The sequence below is a fragment of the Lissotriton vulgaris genome, chromosome 12, assembly GCF_964263255.1.
Source record: "Lissotriton vulgaris chromosome 12, aLisVul1.2, whole genome shotgun sequence".
Lineage (NCBI taxonomy): Eukaryota > Metazoa > Chordata > Amphibia > Caudata > Salamandridae > Lissotriton > Lissotriton vulgaris.
In genome coordinates this window covers 134582602-134600193 of record NC_141700.1, presented here as the reverse complement: position 1 = coordinate 134600193, position 17592 = coordinate 134582602, and the positions used below count along the sequence as shown (strand labels likewise).

Genomic DNA, 17592 nt, shown 5'->3' with positions numbered 1-17592 from the left:
GGGGAAACAGTATTGTTCAAAGAGAGGAGAAAACAAAAGTAGCGCTTCCCTGTCCCAACACTGTAAAGTGGCGCTAATGTGTTGAAGTGTGAAAAAAAAAAAACAATGTGGCCACCTTGCAACCACTTTAGCAGCAGAAGAACTGGACACTTAAGTCGTCTAGGGGCACGCCACGAAGGAAAAGTCAGAGTGCAAAGACGTGGTTGCTGGCAAATGGTGGAGGGGCCTCTGGAGCACAGCCCCCCCCCCCACAGCGGCGCTGCGGGGGCTTGTGTTACACCCCTGCAGCATAACCGTAAGCAGATGGTGTCACACGGTGCTGTTCTGCCCCCGATAGAGAGAAAAAAGACTAGAGTGCTGACCCAAAATACAGCGGGCTAGCTCTAACAGGCAAACACCTTAGGGTCAAGAGCGCTGTTAAAGATATGTAGCAATACTTTTTAAAAATTATTCAGCACTAGCTTACCCGTCGCTGCAATCACAGAAGAAAGGAAATTCAAGAAAACTAGTTATGATAACATTCAATTTACATTGTGTAATTGTTATTGAAACTTAAAAATTTAATTTTTGAAAAAAAGTGTGGCTTGAGCAGTGCATCCCGGATTGGCTTCCAATCTTGATTCTCGTTGCTTGTTCGTTTGAAAAGAACGGGCTTGAGCAGTGCATACTCGATCGGCTTCCAATCTTGATTCTCGTTGCTTGTTCATTTGAGAATTACAGGCTTGAGCAGTTTGTATTCGAACAGCTTCTAATCTTGCTTCCTGTTGCTCATCTGTTTCTGAAGCTCGTAATTCCTTTTCCTTTCGTGCTTCTGATGTAGATTGACCAATCGATTTCCTTTGGGGGGGGGGGGTCATAACTGTCGACGATGCTTGCAAATTTGCTGTCTATGTCAGTATTCGAAAGATTGAGGGCCCGGGGGGGGGGGGGGTGGCAGATTAAAAAAATGTGTTTTTGACAGAAACCTTCGCAGGAGTGTACTCAACAACTTCCCAAAGTTTCATGGAAAATCGGATGAATGGTGTAGTAATGCATAAAGGACAGACATACTTTAGTATATATATTAAAACATTTATATAAAAACCAGTGCAATATGCGGCTTAAACAGCAACCGCCTTCTACTCATTAGGATTTCACAAGGACTCCACCTAGTGTTTTGGCTAGGATTGCTCAAGTTGACCAGAAGGCCAAGACTAAACAATCTCTCTCACTTCATATTTTAGAAATTGTATTTTTCTAAGTCCTTGAAACCCCTCAACACCACTCTGTGTGTTAGGCAAATATTTTTCAATCCATAGAGTTTTTAATTGTTCTTGATGAAGTACCTTTGTAAGTGCCAAATTGAAGCAGGACATATGGGCAATCTTTAATCCATATTAAGGAATTTTACAAAGTAGCACTAGTACATAAACATAGGAACAGCGTTGGGGTGTCAGAATGAAATCAACCTGAATGTGTACATATGGGCCTTATAGAGGAGGGTGGGCAGCTGCAGTAGTTCCTCCACCCTTACCAACATTGTAGCGTGTGTACATCACAAGTGTGTATGGTTTAGTGATGGGCAGTGTTAAGGTGTACTATTAGGCTGCAGTTCGATACAATAAAGCAGGCTTCTCCAACTAGAGGCACATGAGCTACTGAGCTCTCCAGCTACCTGTCAGTAGATCTCTTATAAGCAGCCCAGCCTACTAAATTATAAGCTTTTGCTTGGTTTAATTAATATAAGCAGACCACATTTGAAAAATGTGCGTTAGAGGTAAAAACGTTTGTATTGCAAGAACTCATAGGCCATTTGGGAAGGAGAAAAAAAAATTGGTTGACTTTGTAAAATATACTTACGGCCTACATTTGAGTGATAAATCATATGGTGCTGGGGAGACTTATTACTCATTATTACCTTGGAACATTACAGCAATGGCTATTACCTATTTACAGGCATTCTAAATTGATAAATCTTTTTTGCACTACTAGTGGCAACTCTAAGGCACTGAATTGATCACGGCTGGCAATCTTACAGGGTGGGGGTGTCACCACTAATGTAATCTTGTCTGATATGCTCACTACTACAACAGTAATAAGAGTAGCTCAGGATTATATTTACTGAACACAAGTAGCTCTTAATGCAGAAAAGGTTGGAGAACCCTGCATTAAAGAACACATGACATAAAAATGACATTGTAATTTTTATAGGTAATGAAGACACATTAATACCTCAATTTCAACTGAACTTTAATGTAGCTGGCATTTTAAAAATACATTTCTAATACATACAATCCAGTAGACAGTGGTATCTGGGATAGAAGAGTATTGTCAAACTGTTGCAAGATTTTGTAAGAAAACAATTGATAAGGCAAAACATCAGCTGTGTAGCAGGGTATGGCCCATGTCTGGTCTCACTAAGGTGGAGGAATGAACCACTTGCATGGCCATTGCAGGATGGAATTGATTGTACAAAGCCTACTACAGACAGTGTTTTTCACTTGTTATGGTGCTGTGGGTCACACTGATGCCATTTGATTTGGTCTTCAGTTGCGCCCTCAGGGCAGCAGATGGTTTTGTGAATGCAGGAAAGACAAATTAAACAATTCTAACTCCAATCCTAGAATAAGAGGAAATCTTTTCGGTGTTAGTGGTTACAATTATCGCACCTCGTATAGATAGAGCAAAGTACACTGTGGGTTAAGTCATTTCTAAAAAGAAATGAAGATATACTGGTGGTGCTATAATGTTTAAAGCCCCCTATTACCAAAGGTGCATATAGACAATGGCAAAAACCAGTGTGTTTAACTTAAAACATATGGAAGAGATAAAGAAAAAAAGACAAAAAACCTCTAAACTGTATTTAGACAAAAAGTAAATATCCAAAACAATACAGATGGTTTAGAATAAAACTAGATTTAAAATGTAATTTAAAAAACAAAAAAAACAATTTGTAATTTATTCTGATGCATATGCAAAGTATGGTCTTTGGTTAACAATGATTTGCCAGACATTCTTCACAGATGAACAGCCAACACCAGTTTCATCACTACATGACTTTTTTCAAGTATTGAGAAAAATGTATGCGGTGGAATCCAATCTCTAGTCCACAGTATGATTCTACAATAATATTATGCGCATTCCATCTAAAAGTAAGCGGAAGACCAGGCCTAGTACACAGGGAGTCCATGGTAAGCTCTACTGGCCTCAGTGGATCCAGCGGACCCGACATCTCTGCTGCGTGACCACCCGCAGCAGAACTAATGTAACATGACTGCCATTTGGATCCTTTCCGCCACAAAGGTGCACATCAGAACCACCACTTAGTGACATCCTTAGTGGAAGAAGCCTCGACGACACCCAAACCTGCACAGCAGCTCCTCTGAACCCAGGTATGCCTCCACCCCCAACTGCATGATGCATCCTTGACACTCGACTAGAATCACAAGTCCTCATCGATTGGATTCTTGATGACCTCGCACCTAAGCCTAACAGACATTTGACTCAGAGCCTTGCAACACTCCGAAAAGCAGGATTTATGGTACTTTGTACAATGGCCCTAACTGGGTCCCTGTATCCGGCCCATGCTCCATCATGGTCAGCCTAAACTTGTGACTTTGTCCTAGTCCGGCACAACCAGATATCCACAATTTGGCTCTTTGTGGTGCTATTTTTTACAGAAATCTTTAACATCTCCAGTTGAATTGATGGATGTTGTTGTTTTGGTCTTTTTTACGTATTAAAAACTACTAATTTTGTAGTCTGGTATGGAATTTTTTGCGGTCGGTTTTCAATGGGTTACTGTTTGAAGTGATGCAAAAATAACTTACACATTGCCTTTGGGTTAAGCCTTACAAAAGGGGGTGGTAATGGACGGAGCATCTGAACCAATCAAACACTCACACCCAGTCAACAGATCTGGGTTGGATCCATCACCGTTCTTTAGCCCACTCTGCCACCCCAGTTCAGACATGGCCATATGCAAATTAGTCTGAAACTGCCTCATGGGTCCAGTCCAGCCCGAACTGCCAAGCCATGCCTTCCCTGGACCGGAAACAAGCTTCCTAGGACTGGTTTAAGCCTGGCTGCTCTTTGCCAACCTACCAGAGGTTGGAGAACAGGATTATTTGGGGCTTGCTTGTGATTTCACCCCGGAGAAGAATGGTTGCGGCTTGGGTAGGATATCACCCCTCAACCTGTAACCCAATTTCTTACATCTTTTTATTGTAGACGCACAGTTCAGGAGTCTACAAGTGCTGGGGCCAAATGACCAATTAAAAGAAAAAAGCTTTAGGCAAATATTTAAAATGACAAGTGCCTGTGATAAAATAGGCATGTTAAGAAGCTAATGAAAAAGAATTAACCATCTAAAAGTAAGCATCTAGGACCTAGGTAGAGTTTAAATGCCAGTTGATACAGCAGTATTCTAATCGGATGTAAAAGCAGAATTTCATTTAATCAGTTAAGGTTTATTCCTTAAACTTATTAGGAAGTTATTTATATATTGGATCTAGTTGTAACGAATCTAAAGTTCTTGCAAATGTATGGACTTGAAACCCCCCCCCCCCAATAACTACTGTACAACTCTTGACGAATCAACAAACGCATGGCGGCAGACCAAATTTTCAGATATAAACTACTGGGTTCCATTTTTGGATTAAGTTTTCCAAGATATTTCACCTAAATCACAAACATGTTCAGTCTGCTAACTAGGCAGCTCTGTTCCATCACCTGGTTTGATAGGATTAGCATGACACAAACTGGAGTCTATGCCAGAAGCTCTAGAGGGCCCAAATGTAGCTGAAAGGAACCACATGTCTAAGGTCCTTAACCATATGGCACTATGTGGCATAACTGGTTTACAGAGCCTTATACGATTAAGACTTAGAAATAGGACTAATATAACGACTCAAAACTTGCTACTAATAACCGTAATGTGCACGAGAAATTGGACCACATCTGGACACAGGGATTGTTCATTCAACTGAGAATCTGGAGACCAGTTTGAAATGGTTTTAGGGATGCACTAGAATCAATTACCAGTTCACTATGGATTCTTCAGTATCAGATGCACCTGCAGACTTACTTGAAGTATTGCAGGGTGCACACAGCTTCTGAAGCCCCACTGAGGTTCTTAGATTCACATCCCTTGCCCCTTCAGACTGTCAGAGTGTCAGGGTGGAAGGATGAAGCATGTCCTGCATGGGTAGGTGCTGGGTAAGGGACATGTGATTCAAAGAGCTCCTTCAAACAGGCATTAAGGATGGGATCCTGAATTAGAGCTGCGTATCATTAAGAGCCAGTAAAGGATCCACAAGTTCCGGTCGGGATACCTGGTTTGAATGCTTCTGCGAGTCATGTTCCAGGGTGCCAGTGTATATCTTTAATGTAATTGCATTACAGGATATTACAATAAGCCTAAGACACATTTCCTAGTTGACCCCATAGCAGTCTGGAATGTGCGTTGGGGGGGGGGGGAGGGAGGAAGGAGAAGAGTAATGGGACCAGGTACAGTGCTTCACACATGGATATTTAAGTGAATACTTTATTTCCAAGTCAAAATGTATGCAGTTCCCGCTTGGCAGTCCTTCGCAAACATTAATTCGAAAACGGGAGAGTACATAGTGCATTCATGTACCCCAGAGACGTATCCTTGTATTGCTCCATTCCCCACACTCCTGCAGACTAGAAAAGCAGGAACCTCTTCTGGAGATCGCCCCTTAACGATCAACCATGTGACACTCACTTGCCAAGACTGACATCTTACTGAAAAGAGAAACAAACAAAATGCCATACTTATTTTTTTATTTAACTGAGAAAAATGAGTTTAGCTCAGGATTCACATTCCTTTATTAACATACTCAGAATTGCTGAAAATATGGCAACCTGTCTGAAGGAAACCCTCTGGTGGCCATCCGTGTCCATAGTCTTCATCGCCTCTTTTACCATTTACTCGTCGTTCCCAGAGGCCTGTAGAACGAAGAGGGAACAAACAGGAGAAGGCTTTGTACAATGAAGTAAATGTTCAGAACATTCTACTTTCTCGTTGGGAAGGAAATTTGGAGAAGCTTCCTTCCCAACACCCCCCCCCACCAATCCCTCAATATTTGCATTATTCTATACATAGATGAGTCACTCAGTACAATTGTTAAACTGTTCATAAGACACTACTCCAGAAACCAGTGTTGCCTAGACATTACTTTTGACCAGATGGGCTAGCCAAAGAGACATCCAGTAGTACTGGTTGCTCAACCCTATACCATGGCAGACTGTGGTAAGTGAGGCACACACAGCCTTAGAGTGGAAGTTCTATGGATTTTAACAAATCCCTTCCCAGGGCAGTCCAGTTTCTGGTTTCCTACAATGCAGTGAAGCCTAATGCTCAACCCTTGGGGTTGCTGAATAGGTCACCTGCTGCCTTAAGGAAGAACAGTCTCAGATGAAAGACCGGGGCAGAGGGGATTTACAGGGTCATTCTCTAGAGAGAAAGAGCTGCAGAATTAACATGCAGATCAGAAAGTTCTGTAGTACAGAAATTATCTATTGTGTTTGCAACACCTCATACAGCATCCATGGTGGCCTTCATCCAGCAAGGGCCTCAGCCTCAAGCTCAGGACGAGTGTTGCATTCCATGCAATGACACCTACCTTGAACTGCCAGAGCTAACAGTCAGTCCTTCTGCCCTCAATGTGTTAACATGAGCTTTGAACTGATGGAGCGAGATGTTGTTCAAAACTCGCAAAGTTAAACTTCCATAATGTAACCAATCTAGATTAAAATTGCGCACACAACACACTGGATTAATATGCTTTCATGTTGCACTTGCAAGTTTGTGAAAATAATAAACTAATCTGGTCTATCGTTATTGTCAGTATTAAATGCGGCTGATTAATTAATAGCACGTGCAATATTTATGTGCATATGTTTTGTCGTGCCTTTTCTGTGGCAAAAGCTCATGGAGAATCCTGGAGGCCTAATAGAAGGTTTTTATTATGCTGCTTTTTGTGCTTTGGCTAGATAACATAATTAACCTTGTTAATATTTAGGGGAGGGAAACAGAATAGGTTTCAATTCTTTTATTAATTACTGTCTTGTGCTTCTTTAAACACTAGTTCTCGTGTGGGCCCAAGAAAATGGTTGAACTGGCAGTGCTGTAAAAAGCAAAACTTGACCAGAGTGAAGCCTTCACTCATATGCAGAAAAAGAGTTCTTTCCAAACAATGGAATAATAAACGGAACTGTTTCGGTTGAGTTGTACGTGTTCTTAGAGAAGAGCACCAAGGACAAAAAGGCTGAATCGCCTGCCAAGTTTAGGAAGTGAGAGGTTTCGTGTTCGGTGAAATGTTTTTTATGAGGAAGCTAGAAGGATGGAATCTAAGAATAGGGTTTATGATGTGCCCCGGACTTGGTCAGAAAGTATGACATGAAGAATGGTCCGACATCTGTCAACCAATGGGAGCTCTGATGGCATGGAAAAGTGTACTTTGAGAAGATTAGCTAGTAAGAAAGGTATAAAAACTGGCCCTACAGACAGGAGGGACTCTTACTTCCCCGATTCCTGAATGACGTGCTGACGGACTCTTGGCGCACGTAAGGATAGCAGATTTTTATCATTTTATTAGGTGAAGAGTTTTAGACAGGGAAATAGAATTTAGGGAATGGGAATTTTATATTGCTTTAATTCATGCTAAATGATTTACTTTGAAATGTCAGACTAATAAGCCCATCCTTGAATGCTTTTAAATTGCTAATAAAATAATGATTTCTGAAGAATACTCTTTCCTTGAATCAAAAAAAAAAGGTTAATAAAATAGATTTTGAAATGACAAGCTGGTCTTGTTTATTCATGGTCTAGTTATCATTATTAGATCCATTCGCCTATGTGACTTAATGTTGTGTGATCAAAACCATGGTTAAATTCATTAAACTGCAGTTGTATATAATTTTGTAAATAGTTTTTGAGCAGAGTGTTTTAATTAGGTCACATGATTCAGCCGCTCAAAAATTGTCTCCTTAGTTTATGGGCCTAGGTAGTGATTTATGATTAATGGTGGAGATAAGTAGCGTTTGTGAGACAGTTTTTCATTAGGAGCGCTGGATCAGAACCAAAAGTTAAAATCGGGTTAGAATGTCAATGCTCACTTTATAGAGGGAGACTAAATATGGACCTAGGGAAATGTGGTGTTCTGGATGTTGCACGTAATCCAAGAGCTAAAAAGAACCGGGAAGGGGGGGGGGGGTTGGATATCAGACTTTGAAACCAATCCTAGGCAAATTTGCTCATCCAGCCTTCAAATAGTTCATCACAACAACCAGACAACCACTGCCCTCCTCCAGACATGAACTAGGAAAAGAAAAAGAGTTTTAGTGGGCAGGGTAATAAAAAGGAGACTGCTCTATTTTAGGTACTTCAGATAGACTGTTCTACTAGCAACCACTACAAAGGGCTAAACATTGGCTCAGCCATCAGTCATTTGAGGAGTTTAGAGGAAAGTTGGTCAAGTACTAGACAAGTTCCTATACCTCATTCATGGTAGTTTGAGCTATTTGCAAGAACCCACTTGACTGTTGATAGATAAAGATGGCCAACGTACAAATTAACCCATATTTTTCCCTTAATTTGGGATACAAAAGTGCTTTCATCCATGCGGGCTAAAGGCCCAATCCTGCCCATTATTTCCAGCAAGGCTACTGGAAAGGTGTTATTTGGGTGACCGAGCTTCCAGTATCTGTAGAATTTTAAATTAAATGAACGTAAGGAAGACCCTTCCTGACTTTCTCCCAGAAGTATTCGTGGTCACAAGCTCTTTGGCAAATACATTGTTAATCCTAAAACGTGGTTTAAGTACACAACCCTAGAAAAACATTCAAACTATACCAAAGGGTTGCTTGCCTGAAACAAGTATGGTACACTGGATGGTGTTCAAATACCACTGAACAAGAAGTGCTCTGCCTTCAAGGCTCAAGTGTAGAACTCTGGAATTTTATTCTAGACTTCCTCACCCCAAGCTTCAGGCTTTCTATTAAGGGAAGAGAGCACGAGTGCTTTCCAAGCACTCCTACTGAGGTCATCTTGAAGATAGCCATTTAAGCAGCTGTGCATCCCTTCTGTAAGAGCTAAATAATAATATCACATCTAGAGGACACTCATTCTGCACAGTTAGGATGCAAACATTTACTGCAGTGAAGGAACAGCACTGGAATATTGCCAAATGTTGGAAGTTAGTGGTGGAAGAGAGAGGACTTCAGTACTAGTGCCTCTATAATGATTAACCTGTACTTGGTTCTAAATCCATCAGCCCTTAAAGCTTTAAGTTTACAGAGACAATCCATCTCGATAAACTGGAAAGTACCAATAAAAGATGACCAAACTGGCATGACATTGTCAAGCCAGCACCCAACCAGAAACATGAATAGACACTCAGAAAGCAACTGCTAAGCTGCAAATTGCAAGCAACATTGTGAAGGTCCAGGTATACATTGGGCTAATAAGCCCTACAATGTGAGAGAATACACAACGACTAACTGGCAATATAGGTCCGTATTGCACATCAAGCAGTTCTGGAGACATTTACAAAACACAAGGCTGAAGGTAGAGTTTTATCAATGGACCCTGAACCCTCCTCCCCAGCCCCCCTTTCCCCAATGACTGTTGAGAAGAAACCTGGTATATGCTGTGAACTAATTAAAGAAATGTGCCTCTGGTCAGCAGCAACTATTTTGGGCAGCCCGGGACTCTATGGCTGGTACTGGTTTATATTTATGAAATTTTTATTGCGCACAACTACCCTGGGGTGTCTCGGCGCATGTCGGACTTCCTGGGACATAGAGCAGCCAGATTATCATTGATTAAGTAACCAGATTTTCAGAAGTTTACGGAAGATGAGTGGGACTGGTTTTGATGAACAGAGGGAGAGAATTCCATCGCCTGGGGCCTGACAAAGCTCTTTGAGCAGTGGAATCATACCTCCTACACCGATTACCGGTGTGGGGATACAATTCCACAATGTTGGACTCCAAAAACGGTAGGGTTACATGCAGCCGTTTTAGAGTTTGTCATCACGCGGTTGCATAGTGCTGTAAATGGTTGAGGCACTGACAACTGGGCAGAATACACGCCGTAGGCTGCAGAGGTCTTGCTCATGCAGTGGCACACTCACTCAGAACCAAGAACCCTGCCTTCAGGATTGTTAAGGCCTGCTTAAGGGGTGACTTCTAGGTTTCCGGTGCAGTGGCCCTTCGATATAGTAAACCTAAATCTTAAGTGAGACATGCACCAACTTACAGGCTGCAATGGCAGCCCTGTAGGTTCCATATTGCATGGCCTCTCATGGGTGGCATAATACATGCTTCAGCCCATGGGAGGCCTCTGGGGTACCTATGCCCTGGGTACATGTGTACAATATACTAGGGACTGAGAAGGGTACCCCAGTATCTATTGTGGAGGATACCAAAGTGTCTAACATTACATGTTAGGTAGGAAGCAGATATACTGGGGTCCTGATTAGCAGGATCCCAGTCAGACTAGTCAAAAACAGTATAACATTTACCAAAAAGTGGGGTTACCCATAAGAAGCAGATCCTACTTACAGCTATATTGGGGCATATTACTTGTTACTCTGTACATTTTTTACATTAGAATTAACTGAGTGTCACTTATAAGTATGACAATAGGCATCCTATGGCGCGATTCCCCCGAGTTCTTGATTTGACCCACCGATTTGGACTCTTTTTGCTGGCTTATTGACTCTGCACTCTCACAGCGGATCAGTGTTAAAGTGCACCTGTTGCAAATTAGGTGATGGATATTTTATTTACTGGTCAGCCCCTAGTAAAGTGCACAGTGTGCCAGGGCCTGCAAATCAAATGCTACTAGTGGGCGGCAGCACTGATTGTGCCACCCACATGAGTAGCTCTGAAAAGGTAACTCAGACCTGCCACTGCAGAGTCTGCGCAGTTTGTAACAGCCATGTCGACTTGGCAAGTGCACCCACTTGCCAGGCCCTACCCTTCCCTGACATGTTAGTCGCCCCGAAGGCAGGTCCAAGGTACCCCTGTGGGCAGGGTATGTGAAAGGTAGGACATGCCCTAATGTGTGTGGCATGACCTGATAGTGAAATACTGCCAATTTCGTTTTTTAATATTGAAAGGCTATCTGGCCCATAGGAAAGCATGGGAGATAATGTATAACATCTTACAAGTATAACTTACCATTGGGACCAGATAGAAAATTATAATTTAGTATGCCTGAGCTCAGAATCTAAAGATGCATCTTTTAGTAAAGGGCATTTTTACATTCTGTGTTTAAAAAGACCACTTTCAGAAAGATTTGCTTAGCCATCCTGTGTGCCTCTGCTAGGATGTGTATGGACTGTCTGGCTTTGGAGTGACAGGGGTTGGTGAGGTGCATTCTCTCAGATGTTCACGGGGGGGGGGTCATTTTTTCCTGCCTTTCCTGAATAAGTCAGGGCTGGGCTGAATAGACCTGGGCTGCATTCAGTGTAGTAGAAGGAGTTCTCACTAGCACCTGAATAGGCCCTGCCTGCCTCTGACAATGCGGTCTGCATCTCCTGCCAGGAAGCTGCACCAGAGGACAGATCTGGTTCTGCCTGGGCACAGACACTCTGCTGAGAGGACAAAGGATTTTGGGCTACAAAAAGGTGGGTCCCAAACCACTATGTTGGAGAACTGTTGTGGACCAAGAAGACAGCAAAGAACAGCTGGAGAAGCTGTGAGGAGGATCTACCACTTTGCTGAGTGCTTTACTCTGTTGGCCTGCAGTGGCCGCTTTTGTCTTGGGCAGTAAAAGGACTGGACTGAACAGCAAAGACTTCAAGTTCTTCTGCCATCAGCACTGGGGTCTGTGCGTTTTGTGCTGCAACAGAAGAAAAAGCAACCAGACGGCGTCTACGACACCGCTGCCAACTCCATGTCCTGACTGCATCGCAGAGGGAACCGCGGCTCTGCTCTCAATGACTTCATCTGATGCCACCACCGAGCTGCTGCTCGCACTGTGCACTGCCTCGCTTCACAACACCGCCATGGTATCCTAGACGCCGCTCCACGCCAAAGTCAACTCCGCTGCTTGCACAGTGGTTAGTGGGCACTGCTCGTAAGATAAACACCATCCTCATTCCACACCGCAGCCTTTACCTACTGGCACCATAAACTCCAGTTTGTCAGCCGAGAACAGCGCTTCTGAATCGTTTTTGGCCACTATAGGTATGGCAGGGTATACTCAGACATGAGTCCCTTGCTCACTGCACCATCAGGATTCAAGCAAGCCGGGCCGACGACGGCTGAAATGCCAGAAACCGGTCCCCGGAAGCTTGTCTCCTTTCTGGTGAAGAATTGGCTTGGTAGTTTGGTTTGCCCTGTTCCCATGATGCACTGGGCCAGGGACAGACTAATTTGCATATAGCCAGGTTCTGAGCTGGGATGGTGCAATGAGCTAAATAATGGTGATGGATCAAGCCCTGATCTTTGGACTGGGTAAGAGTGGTCTGCTTGATTCAGACACTGTTCATCACCACCCCCTTTTCTAAATCGAGAACAGCGCTTCAGCAACAACGACACCTGCACTGTGACCTGCAAGCACCGCTGCACTTCTCACCAACGACACCATCTGATGCCGCCACCAAGCCACTGCTCGCACCATGATCTGAGGGCATCGCATGCAGCACCTCTGCGCTGCAGTCCCTAATGCCTGCCAACGACAGCGCTCTGGAGTTCAACCACGAGGACTTCGATCTGCAACGCGTGTGACTTCAAGGGCCCAATGACTCCCACACGGATGCCTGCAGATGCTGTTCTTTCAGAGTTCAACAAGAGGCCGCTGACGCCCTGCATTTCTAAAGGTACTGTTTTGCGGGCCTTTCCAACACAGTAGTTGGCCTGTGATGTTGCGGTCATCCAGAACAGTAGGATTGGCTTGTTCACGTTGCTGTGATAGTTCCTTGAAGGTGATAGGCACGTCCCAGTCTATTTCAGTGTTCTTTTGATAACTGAAGATTTCAAAGTACTGTATTGTAGATTTCTATTGTTTTTGGTCTGGTCTTAAGTATACAAAAATATTGGATATTTTTCTAAACTGGTGTGGTGTCCTTTTGTAGTGTTTACACTGCATTACTGTTAGTTATGTGCAAATTCTTAACACACTGCCTGCAAGAGAAGTCAGACTGCTCATGCCAAGCTACCAAGGGGGTGAGCAGGGGTTATGTGAGTGTAACTCCCTTTGCTTGAGTAGGAAGAAGGCTCCCTATTTGGACAAAGGTACCCACCTCTGCCAACTAGAGAGCCATTACTAACACAAATGTTTTTTTTTTTTAAGTATTTTTTTTATTTTCTTTCAATTTTTCTGTAAATTACAATGCAGTGATTACAGTACAGGATTTTCTCACCATTATACATTCATATATAATATCAACAACTAGAAATCCATAACAAATCCAAAATTATGAGAAAACAAGAAGAACACAAGAAGAACACAAAGGCTGAACATCTAAAACAAAACAGAATAGGTCATAACCTAACATAACTCAAAGGAAAGAGAGTTTTTATGCCTTACTATTCTTCCACTCTTCAATAGGGCGCCAAATCTTTCTCCCCAGCGATCTTGCCCTTCTGCCTTTCCTATCATAAATGGCTTTCTCCAGATTATATATGTGTAAAATCCTTGCCATCCATATTTGGAATGTCGGTGCAGATTTGTCTTTCCAGGCTTTCGCAATAATAAGTCTGAAAACTGCTGTGACTACAAACAAAAATTCTGGATGATTATTATTATCGCCTATACTGATGCCTAATATTATCAGATCGTCTGTTAATTTCACTTTTAGCCCTAGAGATTTCTCCAGAAATACCTCTATTGCCACCTTTAAGGTACAAAGCTTTGGGCACTGCGCAAACATATGCGTGAGATTTGCGCTCGATGAGTTACAACGTGGACAAGTTATACCAGTGCTACCCCCCCATTGTGCAATTCTAGCTGGTGTGTGGTATAGTGAAAAGATGGACTTATAATGTTGGGTTTGTAAGGTAGCTGAACAAAGTATGGTTCTTCCTAGGTCTAGTGAAGCTTGCATAGCTTCCGGGTGGGCCCCTACTTGTTCAACCCATTTGTTGCTATATTTCTCCCTATCATCAGTTTTATACGCCTGTAATTCTATATACAATTGTCTAATTGATCCCCTTAAACCGCTCCACAAGTAATCCATAATCCTGCAACTTGTCATACCTACTGGACTCCCCTGTTTTGTATGAAAATAACTTCTAATTTGTAAGTATTTGAAGAAATTGTTCCCAGGTATTTTAAATCTATGTTGGATTTCTTGAAATAGTAGGAACCCCCCTTCCACATCCAGCAAGTCTCCTAGTTTCTTAACTCCTTTATCGTTCCACTCTTTCATTGCAGTATCCCAAAAAATTTCTGTTGGCAGATCGACATTCAAGTATAGCCTCAGATATCTATTATATCTTCCTAAACCTACCTTCTTCATAATAACCCTCCAAATTTTGTATACTGCCACCAGGGTCTTAAATCTAGTATGTTTAAAATAGGCGAAATCTACTGTATTAACCAGAGCATTCTCTGCCCTTTCCCCCATCAGTGCTTTATAGACATTCTCTATACCTGCCCCCTCCTCTTGATAATCGCTGCCTCCTAAAAGTCCGTTGGAGTATTGCAATACTGCCGCCCAGTAGTAAAATCTGAAATCAGGTGCCCCCCATCCTCCCTTCTCCCTTGGTAGTGTCAAAAATCTATAGGCTCTACGTGTCTTCCCTTGCGCCCAAATTAATCTATTCAAGATTGCTTCTATCTTGTTAAACCATATGCCATCAAATAATAGAGGGATTGCCCTAAATAAATATAAAAATTTGGGGAAAGTAACCATTTTGATGAAGTTAATACGACCCATTAGTGTCAGATGTAAATTGTTAACCCTCTCCAAATTTCTCTTAACCTTCCCTAGTAATGGCTCCATGTTTATCTCTACCAATTTTCCTAACTCAGCCGTCACCCTAACTCCCAAATATGTTGCTTCCTGGATACTCTTGCATCTATAAAAGTAGAGTAACTATTCTGAACTATCTGTGTCTTCCCTCTATTTATTGAATACCCTGAAAACATGCCAAATTTCCTCGCCTCCTGTTCAATTTCAAGCAATGCTTGCGCCGGTGCTGATGTTATAATAGCCACGTCATCTGCATAAGCAAATAATTTGTAATCTTTCTCATGCAATGTAACAGGCATGATCTTGTAATTAGCTGATAGCCTTCTCAGGTCTGGGTCCAGATAGATGGCAAACAACAGCGGGGAGGCTGGGCAACCCTGTCTCGTCCCCCGCCCGATCTGTACCGTTTTTGAATAAGATTTGTTAATTCTTATCCTAGCAGTAGGTTGTCTATATAGTGCCTGTATTGCTACAATGAATCCCTTACCTATTCCTGCCCATTCCATCGCTTTCCATAAGTAAGCCCAAGAGACCCTGTCGAAGGCCTTCTCGGCGTCCAAAAAGATCGCTGCGACAGGGTCTCCAGAGGCCTCTGCTGCATCTAAGATAGTGATCATTTGCCTGGTATGTTGGGTGGTCCCTTTACCGGGTATAAATCCATGTTGTTCCGGGGACACCGTTTTCTCTATGACCTTACTCAGCCTATTAGCTAGAGCCTTGGCATATATCTTAAACTGGTGTGGTGTCCTTTTGTAGTGTTTACACTGCATTACTGTTAGTTATGTGCAAATTCTTAACACACTGCCTGCAAGAGAAGTCAGACTGCTCATGCCAAGCTACCAAGGGGGTGAGCAGGGGTTATGTGAGTGTAACTCCCTTTGCTTGAGTAGGAAGAAGGCTCCCTATTTGGACAAAGGTACCCACCTCTGCCAACTAGAGAGCCATTACTAACAAAAATGTAAAGCCTCAGTTTTTTTAAATCATGTTTGACAGACACAACAGGCAAGTCATTGTTTAAGACGTGGGTTTTGTTTGGGGATAATAGTTAGCAAATTCTTATAAATCAGATTTTAAAATGCAAAGAGCATTGTAAGTAAATTCAACAAGCAATTTAAAATGTGTTTTAGTACAGTCACAAGTGTAACAAGACATGAAAAAAGAAACAAAAGTGTAATCTGGGACAGTACATTTTTGCCAGCAGGGACTTTTTTAGTTTGAAATTGTTTCTCACACAAGGGAGGATTAATTGGTAAATATTTTCATCTGGGATAGGCCTGCGTGGGGATGCTTGTCCTGTACTAACAGCAGTAATATTGTAAAAGCATGACAATACCTGCATTTAACATTCGTTTTGTGAAGTTAAATATCCTGCAAATGAATTCAGCACAGAATTATGGCAAGTAATTCTCAGCAAGACCTTTTCTGTAGATTACACTCTTTGAAACCACTGGCAAACATTCAATAGGTGTATATTCACAGATAAATATAGGTTTTAGGTTGTACTCACAGATAGACTTGGGAACTCTTCCTTCAGAACCTTGGACAGCTCCTCCTGGTTCAGCTCTCCATCCTTACCATCAGCACCAGAGTATTTCTTGAATTTCTGGATAATAGCCCCACACAGCTCTTCCAGATGCATCTTGACTGTTTCAATCTGTAAACCAAGTACACAAACCCTCAGTCTTGTTCCAAAACATTACCAGCTGTAAAATGACAGCCGCTCACTATAGCTTCTTGGCTGTGCTTAACAGTCTGTGTGTGCACCTATATTGCATTTTAATTCAGGTTTCATGGAAAACAATTTATTTTTTGTGTTCACCATAGGAATGTCTGGGTATGACTGGGTATCTGCAAGGTCCCCCCCCCCCCCCCCCCCCCATGGTAGTGGTCAGGCTTCCGCGCTGTGCATGGTTTGGGCCAGTGTGTAATGAAATGTATGGGGGTGGCCTGCAAAGAGCAGATGGGCCCCTCCCACCTGTCCCTCTTTTGCTGAGGGGACCCCATGACTTGGCCCCCGCCCCCCAAACCCCACCATGGGGGCTTAAGTTACACCACTGATTTGGACTGGTCCGACAAAATGAGCCAGGTCTGCTTTAGGTTTCCAGTCCGACCCTACCCACCAGCACCTTTTTTTTGGGGGGGGGGGGGGGGGGGGGGGGCTAGGACTTATGTTTATTATCAGACTATGACCCAGAGCAAGAGAGAAAAAAGCATTGGCAAAGCAAGTGGGCCTCGCCTCTGGTACCCGTGAGCTTTGCCAATAGTTTTCAGTACGCTACAGATCTATCTGAAGAAATGTGTAAATCTGAGACTACTCACAAGCCACACTATTTTGAGAAGACAGAAGATTTGCAGTATCATGGAACACACCAACGGATGACTAAAATCTCATTTATACAACAGCAGAGTTCTTCGTGACAGAAATTTTTATTTTATTTATTTATTTTGGAGATTTATAGAGCGCATGGCTGCCCGAAAGCGTCCCAGCGCTATCTGAAATCCACTATGATCTCCAGAGGAGGAGACAGGCGGGTAGAAGAAAAGGTCAGGGGAACAGCCATGTCTTCAAGGATTTGCGAAATGATAGGAGATTAGGTTGGGCCCGCAGGTCTGGTGGAAGAGAATTCCACATCTTGGACGCCTGAAATGAGAACTGCCA

At 42.8% G+C, this 17592-nt stretch overlaps 1 pseudogene; it reads right to left on the bottom strand.

The window, feature by feature from the left end:
* Positions 1 to 5811: 5811 nt before the first annotated feature.
* LOC147673657 (protein S100-A4-like) lies at positions 5812 to 16572 on the bottom strand (annotated as a pseudogene).
* Between the last annotated feature and the right edge of the window lie 1020 nt (positions 16573 to 17592).